General features: G+C 53.2%; 1 protein-coding gene across 8 annotated transcripts in view; it reads left to right on the top strand.

Annotated features, from left to right (window-relative positions):
- The window catches only part of Cux2 (cut like homeobox 2), a 194,940-nt gene that overhangs the window by 75,826 nt on the left and 101,029 nt on the right, over positions 1-18,085 (top strand). The gene's annotated exons all lie outside the window — the stretch shown is intronic.

The following is an 18,085-nucleotide window of genomic DNA, read 5'->3' as shown; positions in this document are numbered from 1 at the left end:
GCACGTTGAGTGCTTTCGTCCTCTGAGCTTTTTCCCAGCCCTGCAATTATAATTAAATTCTGTTTCTCCTTAGGGGCTGATTAGGGGCTCAGGTTTTGGCTCCACTCCACATACCCACACCCATACGCTCACACAAATGCGCGCACACACACACATACACACACACTTGGTAGGGATGTCTCCTTCGGTGCTTGAAAGGACACTGTGGTCCCTGAGGGAGAGACCCTTCTTCCCAGCCACAGTTTTCCTATCTCTGAAATGGGTGCAGCACGGTCTCCTTAGATAGAATGAAATGATAGTAAGAAGGACTAGCCTTGCCTAACTGTCCCCACACTGTCCTGGGTCTTCTTAGCCTCTAAGGATCCAGTGTCAACCCATGACACAGGGGAAACCGAGCCGCAGAGAGGTAACATGACAGCCTTTTAAGTTGCACACCCAGTGAGTGACGACGGTTCTGGGCTACCTCAAAGCCTAGAGCTCCCAAGTCCTGGTAACGCCCCCCGAAATGTCAAAGTCTAGCTTCCCATGGTGTTCCCAGTAAATGTTGACAGTAAAGACTATAGCAATGGTGACCGGGGGGCACTTGGAGGGATGAAGTGGGGTGGACAGGCACAAGGTGGACTTCCTGGTAAATCCTGCACAGGTTTGCAGATCTCCACCCGACTTCCAGATGAGAAGGCATGCGCCAGGTCAACCCCTTATTGCATTCAGCCAGGCATCTGGAACACAGTGGCAGCCAGCGCCTCTACCGGACCCCCCAATTGCTATCTCTGAAGCCAGGTGGAATATTCTAGCTCAAGGTGTGGTGGCATGAAGTATTGCCCGGCTGAAAATCCTCCCCTATCTGCTGTGCTATCTAATTACTGCATTAGAGGAGTCTTCAGACCATGTATTGAACATTATAAATGGGAATAAGATGGTTCTGGTAATGGCTTAATAAAGCAGGTGAGGCAGCCCCGACTGTCTGCCGGGTCCTTGGACTGCGGCCAGATTGATCTGTCAGGGAGGCAGAAAGCAGGGCCTGCGTGGGGCCCCCAGAACACTGTCTCCATGAGGGGCCTTGGACTCTTCTCCTTCCTCTGAAGCAGTGGGTCGGGCTTTTTTTGGGCTAATCGCAGTCATCGGGTTGGATGGAGAACTGTCAATAGCCAGTAACGCCGTCTGAAACCGTTAGCTTCCGACTGGCTGGCCGGGGTAGATGGAGGGATAGCTGAGAGTCCCTGTGGCTGAGGATACGTGGACCCGCTGCGGTGGTGATGGCCAGGGAGAAGGATGGGTCGAGAGTTATGTAGTGAGGGCGGATATGAGTTCGCTGTAGGTCGCTGTCCCGTTGCTGTGTGCCTGGGAGGCTGTTCGTGGACTCCAGTCTCCAGGTCTCCACTCCACCTCGGAATACACTCAGCGTTGCCCTCTTCATCTCCATACCTGGAGCCCCCACCACCCAGTTCCTCGACTCCCATCATGGCTATTGCCATCGGACACCTTCCCCCTTGAACTTGCTCCCGCTTGGGGCTAGTGTTCCCCTGCCAGTGACAGCCAGGTCGTGAGAACACAGTGGGCCCGTGAGGAGCCGCATCCCAAGGGAGGAGGGAAGATGTCTCCAGGTGCTCTGTGTGGTCCCAGTCCCACCCTGACTTCTTGATCTACCCAGACTCCTTGTGCGGGTGTTGGAGGTCAAGTTCCAGCACATCCAGAGGGCTCTCCCTCCCCCCCCCACCCCCGACACCCCCAGGCCTGGCATTCTCATCGGGCGTCATCCTCGTCGTCATGGCAACGGGGGCCCAGGACCCCAGAGACGGGACATAAAATTAATGGCAGCGCCGGGTAAAGGATTCCTGTCTGGGCGAGCTTGATGGATTACGTTGACGAACCATTTGTCATACTGTAATTGTTCTGGCAAATGTAATACCCACTAGTATAAACATCGCACTGCTTTGCTAATAAAACCCAAAACAGGAAGAGAAAGGATGATACAGTGCCGTGCTCCCTTAAAGAGACAACGCCTGCTTTCTGAGTGGGGCCACTGCTCTTCCCTGAGGTTGCCTTCCCAGCAGTGTGGCTACTGGCCTAGCCCTTTCTCACCTCTTTTGCGTTTTTTTTTTTTTTCTTGGTTGGTTGGTTGGTTTTGGTTTTTGGTGGTGGTGGCTGGGTGGTATCGCCAGTAGAGCCCATTTGCCCAAAGCTCAAGACCACTGAGTCTGAGCAGCTTTCCTGGACGGCCTTCCCTTGAGCAGCCAACCCTTCTCTGAGCTCTTGCCTTAGGCTCCCTGCTGCTAGATAGGAGGTTCCGGGGGCTAGGGTGAGGGTCTGGGTGTCTCCATCTCTCCAGCTCCCTGGAGATACACACGACAGTATCTGAGACACAGATGGCATCTGATGGGTGCTCAGTGAGGGGGTCGAGCTGAGCAGCCTCATGGACCCATGCCAGCATCTCAGGACCTCATCCACCCACCCACACACATCCTCAGGAGCCATCTGTGGCTCCGTCTGGGCCTGCCCACCCAGTGTCCACACTCGGCCACTGCTGCTGCTCTTTCCCAACTCCCCAGCTGCCTAACTCCCAGACGTCACCTGTCTCAGATAACTGCACTGTGCAGGAGCCTCAGACAGACAGCTCTCAGCTCCTTGGGCTGGCTTCACACTTCCAGGCTCAGTGCTTATATGCTTTCCCCCCCGTGCTTTGCCAAGAGCAGCTGAGGGCATGTTCACCTGCTCTGACCATACCTGTCCCTTGCTGGCCCAGCCAGCAGTCCCAATACCCTTGGAGCCTCCGTAGGCATGACATTTGGCTCCGTGGGACAGGAAGCCCTGGAAACAGTGTCTGACATCACCTGGCACGTTCACTTATCTTTCAGGGTCGCTTTAGGTTTACAGCACAACGGAATGCCTGCCTATCCCCCGTCATCTTTGCAATCCTTATCACAGGCTGTAGCTGCTTCTCCTCCAGGGCCCACATCTGCAGGCCAGGGAAGCACTAAAAGAGGAAGCCAGAGATGCAGAGGGAGAATTCCTCAGAAAGGGAGGCCCACCCAGACGCATTCTCTCATCCTCCATAACCAACCACTCATAGCTGCAAGAGAACCGGGAAGAGATTACTCTCTCCCGGTCAGATGTCTGCATCCTGATTCTCAACACCTCAGCTGGGCTGGCTCTTAAAGAGGTGGGAAGATCCACATGAGATCAGTGAGGTGGGATAGCTCCAATCCAAAGTGACGGCTGTCCCTAGAACACAGGACACAGACACACAGAGGAGTGGTGTATGAGGCTACCACAGATAACAGTGTTGGGGGATAGATAGTGGTGATGGCCACACAGTGTAGTGTAGTGTGCCAACACCACAGAACCAAGTCCTTGGAGTGGCCGCAATGTGGACATTGTGTGTGGTTTACCATATTTGTTGCTATTGCTTAGAATCACTCCCTTTCTGGTGCCGAGCCACACTGTGTCTGTCTGTCTGTCCTTTTCATCTCTGGTGCTGGGGATGGGACCGGGGACCTTGCACATGCTAGGGAAGCACTCTCCTTGAGTCACACTGCAGCCCTCTACTGCGATCACATGATCTGAAGCGATCTTCCCAATGGACCTAAAAAATAGATCCCATGACTGCATAGGCATGTTACATACATACCTACAGTACATAACAGCGCCCAAGGTTCAGAGAGAGTAAAGCATTTGTCCAAAGCTGCCCCGTTTGACTGACTGCTGCACTGGCGTCTTGTGTCTGAGACCCGTTCTCTCCATGCTCCTCCCTAAGCCTACCTAGACTCTGATTAAAACAAGGCCGTGTTCTTGTTGTTTCTTTGGCTGGAACTTTTGGCAAATACCCCTTTGTCGTGGGGACAAGTCTGTGCTGTGGAGGGTCAGCGGCAGCACCCACAGCTACTTGTAGTCCTCGTGAGATACCAGTAGCATGTGTTGCCTTGTGATGAGTTTATCCCTAGACACTGTCCAGTGTCCCCAGGGACGACACCTCCTGGTTGGGCTGGCCTGGGTTCCCAGGGGCCTCTTGGCCACACCCAGGATGCCCTGTGGCTGCTCAGGTTTGAAGGCACCCCAGTCTGGGCGGATGGGAGAGGTTATGTGAATGAAGAGCTCACAACGGGGCCCCAGCCCTGTTATCCTCTCACCCTGGGAACATCGGGATGTGTTGAATGCCCATTTTTGGCATGTGGCTGTGTGTATGTACTTGGAGCCTAAACAGTGCTCATTTGTAAGTTTCTAGAAAAAAAAATCCTTGTTTAGTGTGTGCCAAATTCTGGTCCCACACCCCGGCGCGTTTGGGCTCTGTTGAATCCACAAAGCAGGAAGTGTGTGAGCCTGTTCTGATGGAAAATCCTACTGGTGGCTGATGTACACAGTAGGTGCTTAATTGTTTCTCTATGGCCAAAGGCAGTGAGGCAAAGAATCAGCTTTCTTGTGTTTGTTTCTATTATTTAGATACGTTTTATGACAAGAACATATTATAATTTAGTGGCAAAAAAAAAAAGAAAGAAAAAAGAAGAAAAGAAAAGCCTTGCTCCAAAACAGAAAATTTCAAAATACACACAGGTGTGTGGAAACTGTGCAGAGAGTGAGGCTGGGTGGGGTCCCCAGTCCTGTTGTGTTCTTCCTGGGTAACCCTGGGCTGCTGGCTGCCATGTTCCCTGGGGCTTTTGTGGGGTGGGAGGGAATATGGAAGGCAGGAAGACAGCGAAGGAGCAAGGACCTCGACGTTTACCTTGCTTCTGTCCTGTCAGGAAGCAGAGACTAGACCACAGGGACTCTAGGTGACTCCCAGACCCTTCCAGACCCACTGAGCATCAGGACAAACCTTGTGGGGGGTGTTATGGAGATGAAGGAGGGGAATAGAATTTTAGCATCTTTCGGGGAAGCTGGTGTCTGGGTCATAGGATGAGGGCTTTTTTCCCCCAGACTCTTTCATTCATTCAGGAGTTAACTGGCTAGTTAGTCTTCTTGTCCTCATGTGGGGGAAGGAAGGGGACCCACACCCAGACTTGGAGACCAGACATGCAAACTTCTCCGTGTTCTGAAGCTCTTTAAGTTGAGATTCCCATCCTGGATGTTTTTTTGTTTTTTTTTTTTTTGTTATTGTTTTTGTTTTTTTAGTTTACAACTGACCGGGTCAGTAGGGAGAAAGACAGCCGCCTCTCCCATGTTTGGAGTCCTGCGTAATTTCTATCTCTTGACCTTTGAATGTATTTGAATGTAAGCAGCAGTAAAAATGAAGAGCTATGACCGTCATTTCACACCCCGGCTGTACTAACCGGTTCCTGCCCGAGCGCCGGGGCTTTTAAATTGGCTAATGCGGAATGCTCGCTGAGCTAATAATAATTCAGATTACTTCTGTCAGCTATTCCGGTTTCATGGGTAATTTAGTAGTTGAATAAATTTTTTTTAAAAAAAAAAATTCATTCGTTACCATGGGCTGCGATGAATCAGTAGATGGTTTAACATTGGCAGCGGTAACTGTAAGAAGATTTAAATCGCTACTGAAAAGGATTTGAGTGAAGGTAATGTTTTATAATGTTCTAAGCCATATGCACTACTTTCAGGCCTCATCAGTTTTACATTGATTCCTAGTGAAGTGTTTAATTGCATCGTGAATGCTATATAATTCAGTTCTTTCTGCTAATATGGTATATATCTCAAAGTGATATACAGCCCTGACAGGGGGAATTCGCCGGTTTGCATCTGGGTTTGGGAGGACAGCGGGTAGCGAGGGGGTGCCTTCCTTCGGGGACTCGTGGAACGTCGGTGGGCCCCCCAGGGTGGAGGGCTGTGGCTTGGCTCCCGTCTCACGGAGAGTGGAAGCCGCGTTGTTGGCACATGCAGCGTGGGTGGTGTCTGTCACCAAGGGGCCATGCCAGGCGGATGGGTCAGGGGGTGGGGAAGTTCCCCCAGCTGGCTGACACGGTGCGGAGAGCTGGCGAGGCCTGTGCGTGCTGACGGGGCGCTTGCACGTGGCTGCCGGGCCTTCTGCTGTCATCTGTGTCAGCCTGAGTTGAATATTCACAGGGGTCTCTGGCTGCGGAGGAGGGGGTAGTGGGGGGGACGGACTGGCATGCACACCTTGGGATGGAGTCTTGAGTCATGTGATAGAGACCTCGAGGGGCCAGGGAAACTGGGACAGTTGGCAGAGTGCTTGGCTTGCAAGTCTGAGGGCCTGAGTTCGGATCCCTAGTACCCACATTTAAAAATAAAAAAGCTGGGCATGGTGGCACTCCCTTGTAATCACGGCACTGGGGAGGTGAGGGACCAGCAGCCCCCTGGAGCTTATCGGTCAGCCAGCCTAACTGTGATCTTCAAGCTAGTGAGAGACCCTGCCTCAAAAAATAAGATGGAGAGTAATAGAGACGTGACCCTCTGGCCTCCACACACACAGGCACACATGTATGCTTGTATGCACACGTACATCTATTACACATAGAGAGAAGAAGCTGGCGGATTAAGCCCCACAGTGACCCCTGGCAGGGTCTAGCTAGGAAGATCTGAGCTCACGGGGCACATGGGAATATGTGTCCTCAGAAGGGGATGAGCAGCCCACATCTCCAGCCACATCCCTAGACTCCGGTCCTTAGGCTGTTGGAGCGTTCCATTTTCCTCAGCAGGCTAGACCTTCTGGATTTGTATGCAAAAATCCCTCGTTTTTTAAAGAAAAATTCAAACATATACACCATCCAGGCCAAACTAAATACAGTATGTCTGTGGGCATAGGCTGCCTGAACCACCTGTTTGCCGGGGGCTGTTCCCGGGGAAGGGCTCCACGGTGAAAGCAAGGATTTTTTATTTTATTTTATTTTATTTTTAATTTTTATTTTTGCTGTCAGCCGACAAACGCAATGCAAAATGCAAAGAGGCCTGCCAGGCTGGCGTGGACCGTGCCTGGGGCAGGGAAGAAGGTGGCAGCTGGCAGTTGGGAACCCGGGAGGGCGCTTTCTGGGGTAGAGATAAAAACAAAAGGGACAGGCAAGGTGAGTGAGGCCCTGAAAGCTGCTGGTAGAGGCAGAGGGACAGCTATAGCCCGTCTTTGAGTCTCAGGGAGCAGCCTGAGGTTGGGGTGTCCCTGCTGGGGTGATAGCAAAACTCAGCGCTTGCAGTCCTTCCTCCGCTTCAGAGTCTGAGGGGCCCTCGACGGTGGTGACCAGGAGAATGCCCTTGCCCTCTACAGCCTCCGTGTTGACTGGAACAGATCAGCCACACTCAGATATGTCGTGACTACCATAGGTTGGCATAGGTGTTTGTCCCTTGTCCTCACCCTCCAGGGACCTGCTTCCCTAAACTCCTGTCCTACGTTCTCAGAAGTAGGGCCACCATGACACCACCACAACCTGGCTGGCTCACAGGAATGTTCCCCCGCCATCCCGACCCACTGGAACCAGGTAGTTCCTTCAAGACCCCCCCACCCCTGCTTTTTTCCAGCACAGGAGTCTTCCTTTGTATTTTCACTGCGTTATTCCTGCATGCCCTCATGTCCAAAATACCCTCTTTTCTTAAAGACCGAAGTCTCAAGCCTGGTGTAGAGGTGCGCGCCTTTAATCCCAGCACTCAGGAGGCAGAGGCAGGTGGATCTCTGTGAGTTCGAGGCCAGCCTCGTCTACAGAGTGATTTTTTTCAGGACAGCCAGGGCTACACGGTGAAACCTTGTCTTGGAAAACAAAACAAAACAATAATAATAATAATGATAATAATAATAATAATAGTAATAATAATAATAAAGGGATGGAAGTCTGTCTTATCAGACAGACCCACACCAGTGACCTTATTGGAGCTTGACTGATCTGTCCAGACCCTGTTTCCAAATAAGATCACATCCTGAGGTCTTAAAACATGTGGAAATAAAGGTCACCCTTTATTCAGCCCTTTACACTCTAGTTAGAGGGATAGCAAGGATGTGATTGTGGCCAAGGAAAAGAGACTAGAAACTGCCATACCCGCTGGCTGAGCGTGGGGGCATCTGTCAGCTCTCAGTGATGCTACCCTAGAGCGGCAGGGCCTTCAAATGAAGTTGGTGTGTGTTTAGCCATCTGATCTCAGCCATCAGAAAGCAGCCTGGCTCCGCCCTCTGCATGGCGCCAGCACGATGTAATCAGAGCCGTCTTTTTATCCCCCCCAACCCCCTTGTTCTCGAGGAAGGCCAGCCAGCTAGCTCCCTTTTTGATCATCGTAACCTTGACTCAGAAGAATAATTTGCCCATGCCCCTGAAAGAGGGATCGCAACATGCTGTTTATGAAGGCATCCAGAGGGTGCATTTCTGGCTCCCAAGTTTCTGGGTGTCGCCAAGATGGGGAGACACAATGAGACAGGGAGGCTGCCGGTGCCCACAGCGAGATCCGGGGGTGCATCCTACTTGGAAGTGACTCAGATGCCTTACTGGGGGCTGCTGGGTCAGCAGGCAGCGGAACACAGAAGTATCTGACAGGGTGTGAGGTTGGGGGAGGCTGTGGGTGTGAGTTTGGGTGGGAAGAAATGGGGGTGCTGTGGCCTCAGTCTTGGGGAACCTGGGGGGTTCCGCAGTGCAGCCCGAAGGGACCCCAGAGGTTTTGAGCCTCAAGTTTGGGTCCCAACTCTGTCCTTATCTGTGTGGCGTAGGCCAGCTGGCTGGTAGGTGGGATAACTTGTTCGTTCAACTGTTGAAATAAGAACAAATCCTCCCCAAGCTTGCTTCTAAGTTAATGTGAGAGATACACAGTGCTGATCTGGTCCCTGGGCCCCATGTCTTAGCTGCCCACATGGCCTGGCATGGCCCTACAGCCTAGCCTTGCTCCGCCTGCCGTAGGGTGAAGGGGTATAAGACAGACACGTGTCTGTCCCCAGGCGAGCGCTCAGGACGAGGAGCATCTCCTGGGCTCCTCTGGGCCATGATGCTAACTAAGTGGCCTTTCTCCTCAGGAGTCCTTTCCAGCCTTGCCTCAAGTATAGAAGCAGCCTGTCCCCCATCTGCCAATGCCACTGATGCCATGCTCAGTTTAAAAATTAAAAAACAAAAACAGGGGATTGGTGAGTTGTCCCCACAGGTAAGAGGTATCTACCGTTAAGTCTGATGACGTGAGTTTGATTCCCAGCACCCACGTGGTGGAGAGAGAGAGAATTGACTCCCAAAGGCTGTCCTCCGGCCTCTTCAAATGCGTTATGACATATGCAGATGTGTGGGGACACTCATAAATGCATGAACAGGAGGCTGTCTCTTCTCTTACTCTGCATGGCCTCGGGTCTCTTGTCATCAGAGAGCCACCTCAGGCCATCAGAAGTTGACCCCCGAGGCGGCAGGGAGCCGCGTTCTCATGGGAGCCGTGCCTATCTACTGCAGATAGGCTGGTGTACCCCAACTTCTCTGGCTGCCCCACTTGCTAAGCTGGACGCACCTCCTCGTGAAGATGCGTGTTCCTGAAAGTTCCACCTGGCCGGGGTTTTGCAGCCTCTCAGCATTTTGAGGGTCTCGTGGATTAGCATTATGGTATTGAATTAGTGCTCATTTTCTAATACGATATAGAAGGATAATCACATTAGTGACTTTCATAGCACATCAGAGTAGACATTTTGGAGCATGTCCCCGCCTAGAAGAGCGATAAGGGGATAAAAACGGAACAGCCGACAACAACCACAGGTGACCTGGTCTCCGTCTCCACTCTCCAGAACTTCAGCCCTCTCTCTGCTCCAGCCTCCTGGTCCCCCAGGAGGAGGGAATTCATTCTGCCCCCAACATGCATGTGGACATGCATGTAGGAGCTTACTAGAGGCCCCAAATGAATGTCTGTAATCTCAGGGCAGAAATATAGGCAGAGCCGAGGCCATAATTAATAGCTCTAATTATTCTTCTACGCCACCCTTGCCCTCGTCCCCCCCCCCCCCCCGAGACGCCCAAGAGAAGCTGCACGAATGATTGCCTCTTACTGGCCGCTGTGCCTGGCCAGGGAAGCCAGTCAGCGAGCTGGAGGCATGCCTGACCCGTACATACCTCCCACTTCAAAGCTCACCTTCCCCTTCCGGTTCTTCTCTTGGGCTTCCAGGACTGTCCAGGTTAGGTTGTTTTTTGTTTTTTTTTTTCCAACTTGTTTCTAGCCATCAGGTGCAAAAGGAATGGAATGTTCTAGAAAGGCAGGCAGTCCCAGGCTGGATCTCCTGAGCGTTGTGCTCTGTGGTCTAGCCTTGCCTCTAACTATACTTTCCCAAACCCCAGACGACGTTGCTCCTTACGGGCTCCCTGAGATCTCACTGCAGACCCCAAAAACTGGCAGTGCCGCCCGGCTCAGAAGTCAACCCCCGGCCTCAGATCACTGCCCGAAGGACTCAGAAGTTGTCTATAGAATAGAAGAGAGATAGACTAGAATGGAAAGTGATGTGTTCACACTTGGGTCTCCATCCGCGCACGGGCGGTAGGAGGCACCCAAGACTGGTCCGACCGCCAGAGATGACCTGTGTTCTGCATGTGAACTGAGGATTGAGAGACAGCTTCCTAACACCGCCCTGAGGATTCATCTTCCTCCTTTGTGTGTGTGTGTGTGTGTGTGTGTGTGTGTGTGTGTGTGTGTGTGTGTGTGTGTGTGTATGTGTGTGCGTGCATGTGTGGTCTACAAAAAATTGTCAAGAGTGTGAGCCGGTCTGTCCTCTGTGCCTGGGCCACCACAGGCAGTGTGTGGCTTCAGAAACCCCTCTCAGCTCAGAACAGAGAGAGTTTTATTCACAGATAGGTGGGATGGCTTTGGAGATGGGGCATCCTGGGGTGAGTCCTCTAGGGAAGGGACCTTACAGACTCCTCCCCAGGGAGGCATTGGCACCTAAGCCACATCCCTTGCCAGGATTTTAGAGGCATTTCCCAAAGGACCTGATGCTGAGCCAGATTGGAGAACATCTGGGCAGGCCATTTTTGAACGTGAGCTTTACAGAGATGCGTTATTCTATAAGCAACATACGTGTGGCTTTAAAAGGAGCGGTTCAGATGGTTGCTGGTGAACAGGCTCGGCTTCCCGCCTCCTCCCAACGCCAGTGCGCACACGGCCGCTTGCCTTGCTCACACTTACAGTGTAGGATGGACTGACGCGTGTTGAGTGGAAGCCAGACTCCAGGGGCTGGGGACATGGCTTAGCAGATAAAATGTTTGCTGTGCAAGCTTGCGGACCTGAGTTTGGATCCCCAGAACCCACAGAAAAGCCAAGAGGGGCAGTGTGCTTCTGGAGAGTCCCATAGTGCTGGGGAGCCTGGAACAGGAGGATCCTTGAGACCTTGTCAACCAGTGTAGTGAGAGACCCTGCCTCAAAAAATAACAGAACAATAGAAGGGAAACACCATGCCAACCTGTACCCTCCACACACACATACATACATGCACACAAACATATAGATCATACACGTACACACAGACAGATAAATCAAACTTCAAAGCCAGGCGGTAGTGGCACACGCCCTTAATCCCAGTACTCGGGAGGTAGAAGCAGGGGGATCTCTCTGAGTTTGAGGCCAGCCTGGTCTGCAGAGCGAATTCCAGAGCAGCCAGGGCTGTTTTTACACACAGCAACCTTGTCTCGGAAAAAATAAAAGAAAGAAAAGAAACCCGACTTCAGATTTTAAATTTGGGAATCGTCTCTCTGGATGCTGGGCAGGAGTAACCGAGCGAGGGTGGCTCTGTGGCCTTCTCACGGGCACAGAAGGAGCAGCCATCACCCAGCATACCGTCACTCAGTGTTGGGGTGCCTGTAGTCCTCACTGGCTTCGTGGGACATTGTGTGCGGTGGATGACCATGCCAGCGTAACTTCGTCCCCACCTCCATCAGACACAAAGGGGTTGGGATGGTGTCTCCTTGGCTCTAGTGTGCTCTTAGAATGGACTCTCCGTGGTGGGGCAGGCAAGCATGTGTATCTGTGAGTGCAGTGCATGTCAGAGATGGACTCAGGACACCTCGGAGGCAGAGGCAGGGTGCACTGTGGTCATCGGCCCCTGGAGTACACACAACTGTCATCTTGGTGCCTAGGGAGGTAGTGCAGTGATGGGATCCATTGTATTCTCGGGGGGTCTTAGGGTATCTGGAGAGTGGCCGAGGGTGGCCCCGGGCTCAGCCTTGGAAATGGCTGGTGGGTGTACTGGTGAGTGTCATAGGGGAGAATGGGATGAACGGAGGTGAAAAATCTCTCCCAGACTGGGCGGTGGTGGACTCACCAGTGGTCTTCTAGAGGAGGGAGAGATGGGGGTGACGGGGAGCAGAGGTGAGATGCCCCTGACCTCCCACAGGGACACCGGGGCCCCTGTGAGCATGGAGGCGAGACACAGCTGGACTGATAACGGGGAGCCAGCTCTGGGGACTGTGCCAGCTGGCCTGCAGTCACCAGGGGGAGTGTACATGACCACTTTTTCCCCAGCTCACGGCACTTGTCAAGCCCCAGGGACACAGACACCCAGGAGAAAGGCAGTACCTCTGGGACAGAGCCCTTTAGTCACCCCAGGTCCCCAGCAGAGCTGAGTTGGGTCACTCCCCCAGCATACAGGCCCCAGAAGGCTCCCACATCCGGGTTACATAATCTGAGCCAACTCATGGGAGCTGTGGCCTTGCCCATCACACCACCTCACCAGCAGTGAAGCAGGGAAGAGCTCAGGCGGTGCTGGGGGGCGTCCTGCTTGCTTCAGGGTGTGTGTGTGTGTGTGTGTGTGTGTGTGTGTGTATTTATGGATGTGGGTATTCGTGAATGCATACACGCACATGCAAGTACATCTGCGTCTTGAACAAATAGCGTGCGTGTACAATGTGTGAGCGCATCCATGTGTGGCTTGAATGAGTAGCTGGGAAAAAAACAATCACACGCAGACGTAGCCTCCCACCGGCCGAACTTTGCAGAAGACGCTCATTTGTTTATTTGAACAATAAACCTTGGGACCTGGGGTCGGACTGCTGAGTTAGAATCCCAGCCCTGCTGCCTACTGACTGCATAGCCTTGAGCTTGGCTGCTCCTGACGTCTGTGTGCCTTGGTTTCCCCATCCAGGACCTTTGTCAGAAGCAAAGTGGTGCTTTGAACTGTGTCTGGTGCACGGGGCACATCCACTATGTGCTAGCTAGTGTTCTTGTAGGGTTTTTTTCCCCCTAGATTTTTCTAGAGATGGCAAGCCACGTGGCCTGTACCACAGCCGTTCACTTTTGCTACTGTAACAGGAAAGTGACCGTGGACAACCTGGCCATGGATGGCTTGTTAGCCAGTAGGCCCGTCTGGCATTGGCTCAGTGACAGGCTGTATTCAATAGCTGTGCCAGTGCTCAGGTGGTGGTCACCTGTCATCACACATCTGTTCCAGTAGTGTCCACTTAGGACATTTTTATTCCTGTTTGGGGGTGTTTCTGCCCGCTTCTGGAAGGACAGACCACGGCCCAGACTTGCCCTGGGTCACACTGCTGCTGAGAGAGAAGGCAGGCCCAGAACCCTAGAGTTTTGACCCTTGAGCCTCTGTCCTCTAGGTAGCTCTGTGGAGGCTAAGTGTGGAAGGATTGGGGGGGGTTGTCTCAGTCCTGGGGTGCGAAGCACCACTCCGTGTTAGGGATTTGGGGAGGTTGAAGGGCGATGAGCAGGACTAACAAACCCTGGCGGCTATGTTTGCTCTGGGGACAGCATCGCTGTGGTTTTTCTGGGATGTATGTTGGCCGCGTTCTGACAGTGAGGGGGTGTTGGGATCTTGGCCATGTGCCTGTTGGCAGCAGTCTCCTGGATGACACGTGGAGCGCGGTGGGAGTTATCCAGCGGCCTTATAGGATGGAGTGTGGCTGGGTTCGGGGGGGGGGGACTCCTCCTATGTCCCAGACAGGCTGGCACATAGCAGGACAGGACATCCTGGCACCAGAGGCTCCACTGGCCCCTTCTTCCTTCTCCCTGCCTCCCTCTCTCCCCGATGTGTGCCATGTCTCTTCTGCCAGGACGGGCTGAGCCAGGATGAGCAGACAGGTGGTTTGGCACCAGGAAAAGCAATGTCCCTGTCCCCGTGGGTCTTTGCTTCCTCCACTCTATAAAACCTCAGGCTATTTATTTATGCTCACCCTACCCCCCATTTCCCTCAAAATAAATTTCAGCCTCCTTGGTTGGGCTTGGAAAACTCTTGGGATCTAACCTCTGCCTCTGGTCCTGGCCGGGTCCTCCTGGTCCACCACCTTGTGTATTCCTTGCGTCACAGTTAAGTGTTTTCATGTTGTCAGTGCCTGGCCCAAAGCTCACTGGGACACAGAGGTGAGGTTGAAAGGCCAGGAGAGGGCTGACCATGTGTGCATCTTAAAGTAGGTTTACTATGTCCCCAGAGCTGTGTCTGAGATTGTGTGTGTGTGTGTGTGTGTGTGTGTGCGTGTGTGCACCCTCCTCATCTAAGTTTATCACAAGTCTATTGGGTAGAATCCACTTCACCCTCATTTTATAGCAGCAAATGGAGACACTGAGTGATTTAATTCTGAGCCCAAGATGTCCCAGCCAGGATGTGACAGGGCCAAGACTTGAACTCAGCTCACTGCCTGCATGATCCAGCTCAGATCCGGCCCCCCACCCTGCCCCTGCCACTCTCCCATGGCCCAAACTCAACCCCACACTCGGTCCCACACTGTCACCATGTTCCCAGGCTCCCCCGATCACCCTGCTGTGCCATGAGAGCGTGATGGATCAGCCGTGGCAGTACCATTCTCCACCCCACCCCACCCCCCCACACACAGATAAAGGCAGAGTCACAGAGGATTGTAGAAGGTGGCCAGGTCGCCCTCCCTGCTTATCACCTGTCCCTTTGGAAGCCAGGGCCTCTGGGACATTTAAGAGAAGGGACAGGTAGTTCTTCATGGCCGAGGGTGTTGGAAAGAGCCTTAAATCTGCTCCCTCTTCCAAGCCTCCCTCAGTGGGCATGTGGCCCATGTTGGCCCGCGTGGCTCTGCTCTCAGTGGACACATGGCTTCTGATGGCCCCAGCGTCGATCAACCCAGACCTCTGATGCCATGCCCGGGTGAGGAGTCACATTTCATTAGCAAGTCCCTGTCAGTCCCTGTCATGTGGGGGTACAGCGTGAAGGCCGGTGCTTCCTCTAATGTGATTCGAAAGTGACTAAGCTGAGAAGGCTCCCCGCATTGTATCCTGGGAAATAAACATTGCTAGCCTATGGAGGTGGCTGCTCAGAACGTCCCGCTGCTAAGGTGACATGATGGGTCTGTGGGAGGAGTCTACATTGGTGCTTGAACTTTGCCGGAACTGTGAGGAATTCCATAGTAGCCTCACCCTGAGAATTGAGGTCAACATTTGGGGTTGGAGAGTTAGCTCAGGAGGTTAAGTACCACCACTCAAGCATGAGGACCCGGGTTTGATCCCCATGTTAAAAAAAGCAGAGCGTGCCCATTAGCACCACACGAGGGAGTCAGAGATGGGGACCCCGGGAGCACTGGCCAGCCTTGCCAAATTGATGAGCAGGTTCGGTGAGAGATTATTAGATTTGAGAGTGACTAAGGAACACACTGACACCCATCAGACCTACGTACACAGCATCTGAGATCCCCCTCCACACCTGTGTGCTCCCCTGTTTTAGGCTGGCTCTTGTCTCCCCCCAAATTCATCTCAGACCCTTGTCTGAGAATAGGGTCTTTACAGAGGTGAAGCCAGGGTCATACAGGATTCGGGTGACTCCAGCTGCTACAGTGGGTGTCCTGGTGAGAAAGCCATGTGATAAAAACAGACACGGTGACGCCTTGGGCACCAGAGGCAGAGATGACGCAGCTCCAAGCCTCCGGACACCCAGGCCCGCAGAGCCATTGTGCACTGGAGGAGGCCAAGAAGGAGGTGGGTCTGTGCTTTGGACTTACGACCTCTAGAGCCATGAGAGAACTGCATCCCCTTGTCTCAAGGCCCCTGTCTGGTGGCCATGTGTCACCGTAACCCCAGGAAACAAATGACCCTATCCCACCACCCCCGGAAAACAGAGGTGACTTCTGTCATCTCAAAGATGGCAGGCAGCCTACGTGTTCTCGGGCAGCATCGGGCTGGCTGACTGTCCCCTGCCCGCCAGTGTCCTTGGAGGGCCAAGAAGAGGTAGGCAGAGGAGGGCAGCTGGCGTTCGGGCTGTGCAGCCTGCCTCCCATCACGTTAACGTGTGATTAAGGGGGTCTTTAAGGCTCACATTAGTCCCCCTCTGCTGTCTAATAGCGCTTTCGGATTTAGAACAGAATATTATTTACTCATTAGCTGATAGCAGAGCCGGAGCGTGCTGTGTGGTAGGGAACCACGATTAGAGACAATTACACACGGGCTGTGGAGTCTGGTGGTGTGGGTCGGGGTGGCCCATCATGTATGGGGGTGACATAAGGGGACCTCCAGGAGAGCTGGGCCTGCTACCGCTCATCAGAGGCTCAGGAAACAGAGAAGTGAATCCCAGTGCAGACCCAGCCACCTCCAAACAGGCCTGGGATTTATCACCTTAGAGTAGGGCAACAGTAGCAACTCCCTGAGGCGGGAAGGGGACTCACGAAAAAAAAAACATCAGCCACGTCCCCTAGGCAAGTGTGTTAGGAGCTTGAATGCCCTGCAGCTTCCTGGGGCAGATGGCGTGTCTGTGACCTACAGCCAAGAAGTGGCTAGATGCCAGCCAGCTGTGAGTGACATGGCCTAAAACCTTCCCAGCATTCCTCTGTGCCTGAGGCAGAGGCACCTGGCTGGATCTCATCTTCTCTTACTCCAGACAAGAGAGGGGTGATTGGTCACCCACCCAGTGAGCAGGAGCCTGTCTCTCGGCATCAGCAACCTCGACCTAGGCCAGGATGGATGGGTCAGATGGGCAAGACAGGGAGGGTCAGGCTCACGTCTGGGGTCAGTGGCTCTGGCCCAAATGTTTGGAATCGGAGTGGAGGAGGGGGGTAGAGTCAAGGAGTGTCCGTAGCCTGGGCCTTTTGAGGGTGATGGAGGTAGATATGTTGGGGCAGCCCTCTTTTTTTTTTTTTTTTTGGTTTTTCGAGACAGGGTTTCTCTGTGTAGCTTTGCGCCTTTCCTGGAACTCACTTGGTAGCCCAGGCTGGCCTCGAACTCACAGAGATCCACCCGGCTCTGCCTCCCGAGTGCTGGGATTAAAGGCGTGCGCCACCACCACCCGGCGGGGCAGCCCTCTTTTTAACAGACAGGATGCAGCACGTGGAAAGAACTTCTTGGAGTTTGTCCTTCATCCATGCCTGGACCCTGGCAAGTCTGACCCCTAGGGCCATACATTCCTGGCGCTTCTGTAGGTCGGCACTCAATTAATACATCCCAGTGACCCCTAAAAATTTGAAACTACCCGAAGGGACATACTTGGTGTGCCTCCTGCCGTCTGTCCCATTTGGAGGGAGGTTTGGACTAACCCAAAAGATCCGAAGCCAGACCAGAAGCTGAGTCTGCCCTGAACGTGTATAACCTTCACACCGTCAATATGTGTTGGGAGCCGGGCTGTCCACACACCCCACCAGGCCAGGCATGCTTGGAGCATAGCAAGTTCCAGATGCCACGTGGGTTCCCCCCACCCCTACCTCAGCCCTATAAGCCTCGAAGGGGAGCTGATAGGTTTGACGTGTATCTCTCTCGGGCCCAGGGCCCATCAGGGAGTGAACCACTCGCTGTGGTTTCCAGGGTGTGCAGGGGACCTGGGCTGCGCGTGTTTGCGGCACACAGGTGGCTCATGGCTCTGTGGGTTTCCAGAGTGGCCACCTGCTTCTTCCAATGACACTGGCTCGGTAAGACCGGGCATGGGGTGGCTTCAGGGATATCCAGGAGTTGGGGGAGGGGGTGCAGGCACTAGTGGCCCCTGTTACTTCCCAGAGCTCCAAACAGGTCCCTGATATGATAACGATGGCCCCTACTCTAGGAAGGAGGCAGGGAAAAGGGACCTTGACAGAGGGACCCTTTGATATTTTCTACCCCATGTGTGTGTATGTATATGAGGTCCCGCCGCCTCTGTTGGCCAAGCAAGGGGCACACACCCAAGTGTGGGAGTGTGTACATGCTCGTGCACACTTGCCTCTGTTTTAATAAAACCTCGCCAGGGTTCCAATATCAATTCCTGTCAGCACAATGCAGCACATCTGAACCAGAACTAAGTACAAATAAACATTAAGCAATTATTGGAATTTAG

This window comes from Peromyscus californicus, unplaced genomic scaffold (assembly GCF_007827085.1).
Source record: "Peromyscus californicus insignis strain IS unplaced genomic scaffold, ASM782708v3 Scaffold_2__1_contigs__length_46816999, whole genome shotgun sequence".
Classification (NCBI taxonomy): domain Eukaryota; kingdom Metazoa; phylum Chordata; class Mammalia; order Rodentia; family Cricetidae; genus Peromyscus; species Peromyscus californicus.
The sequence above is the reverse complement of the archived record's forward strand: the minus strand, read 5'-3'. Positions and strand labels throughout refer to the sequence as shown.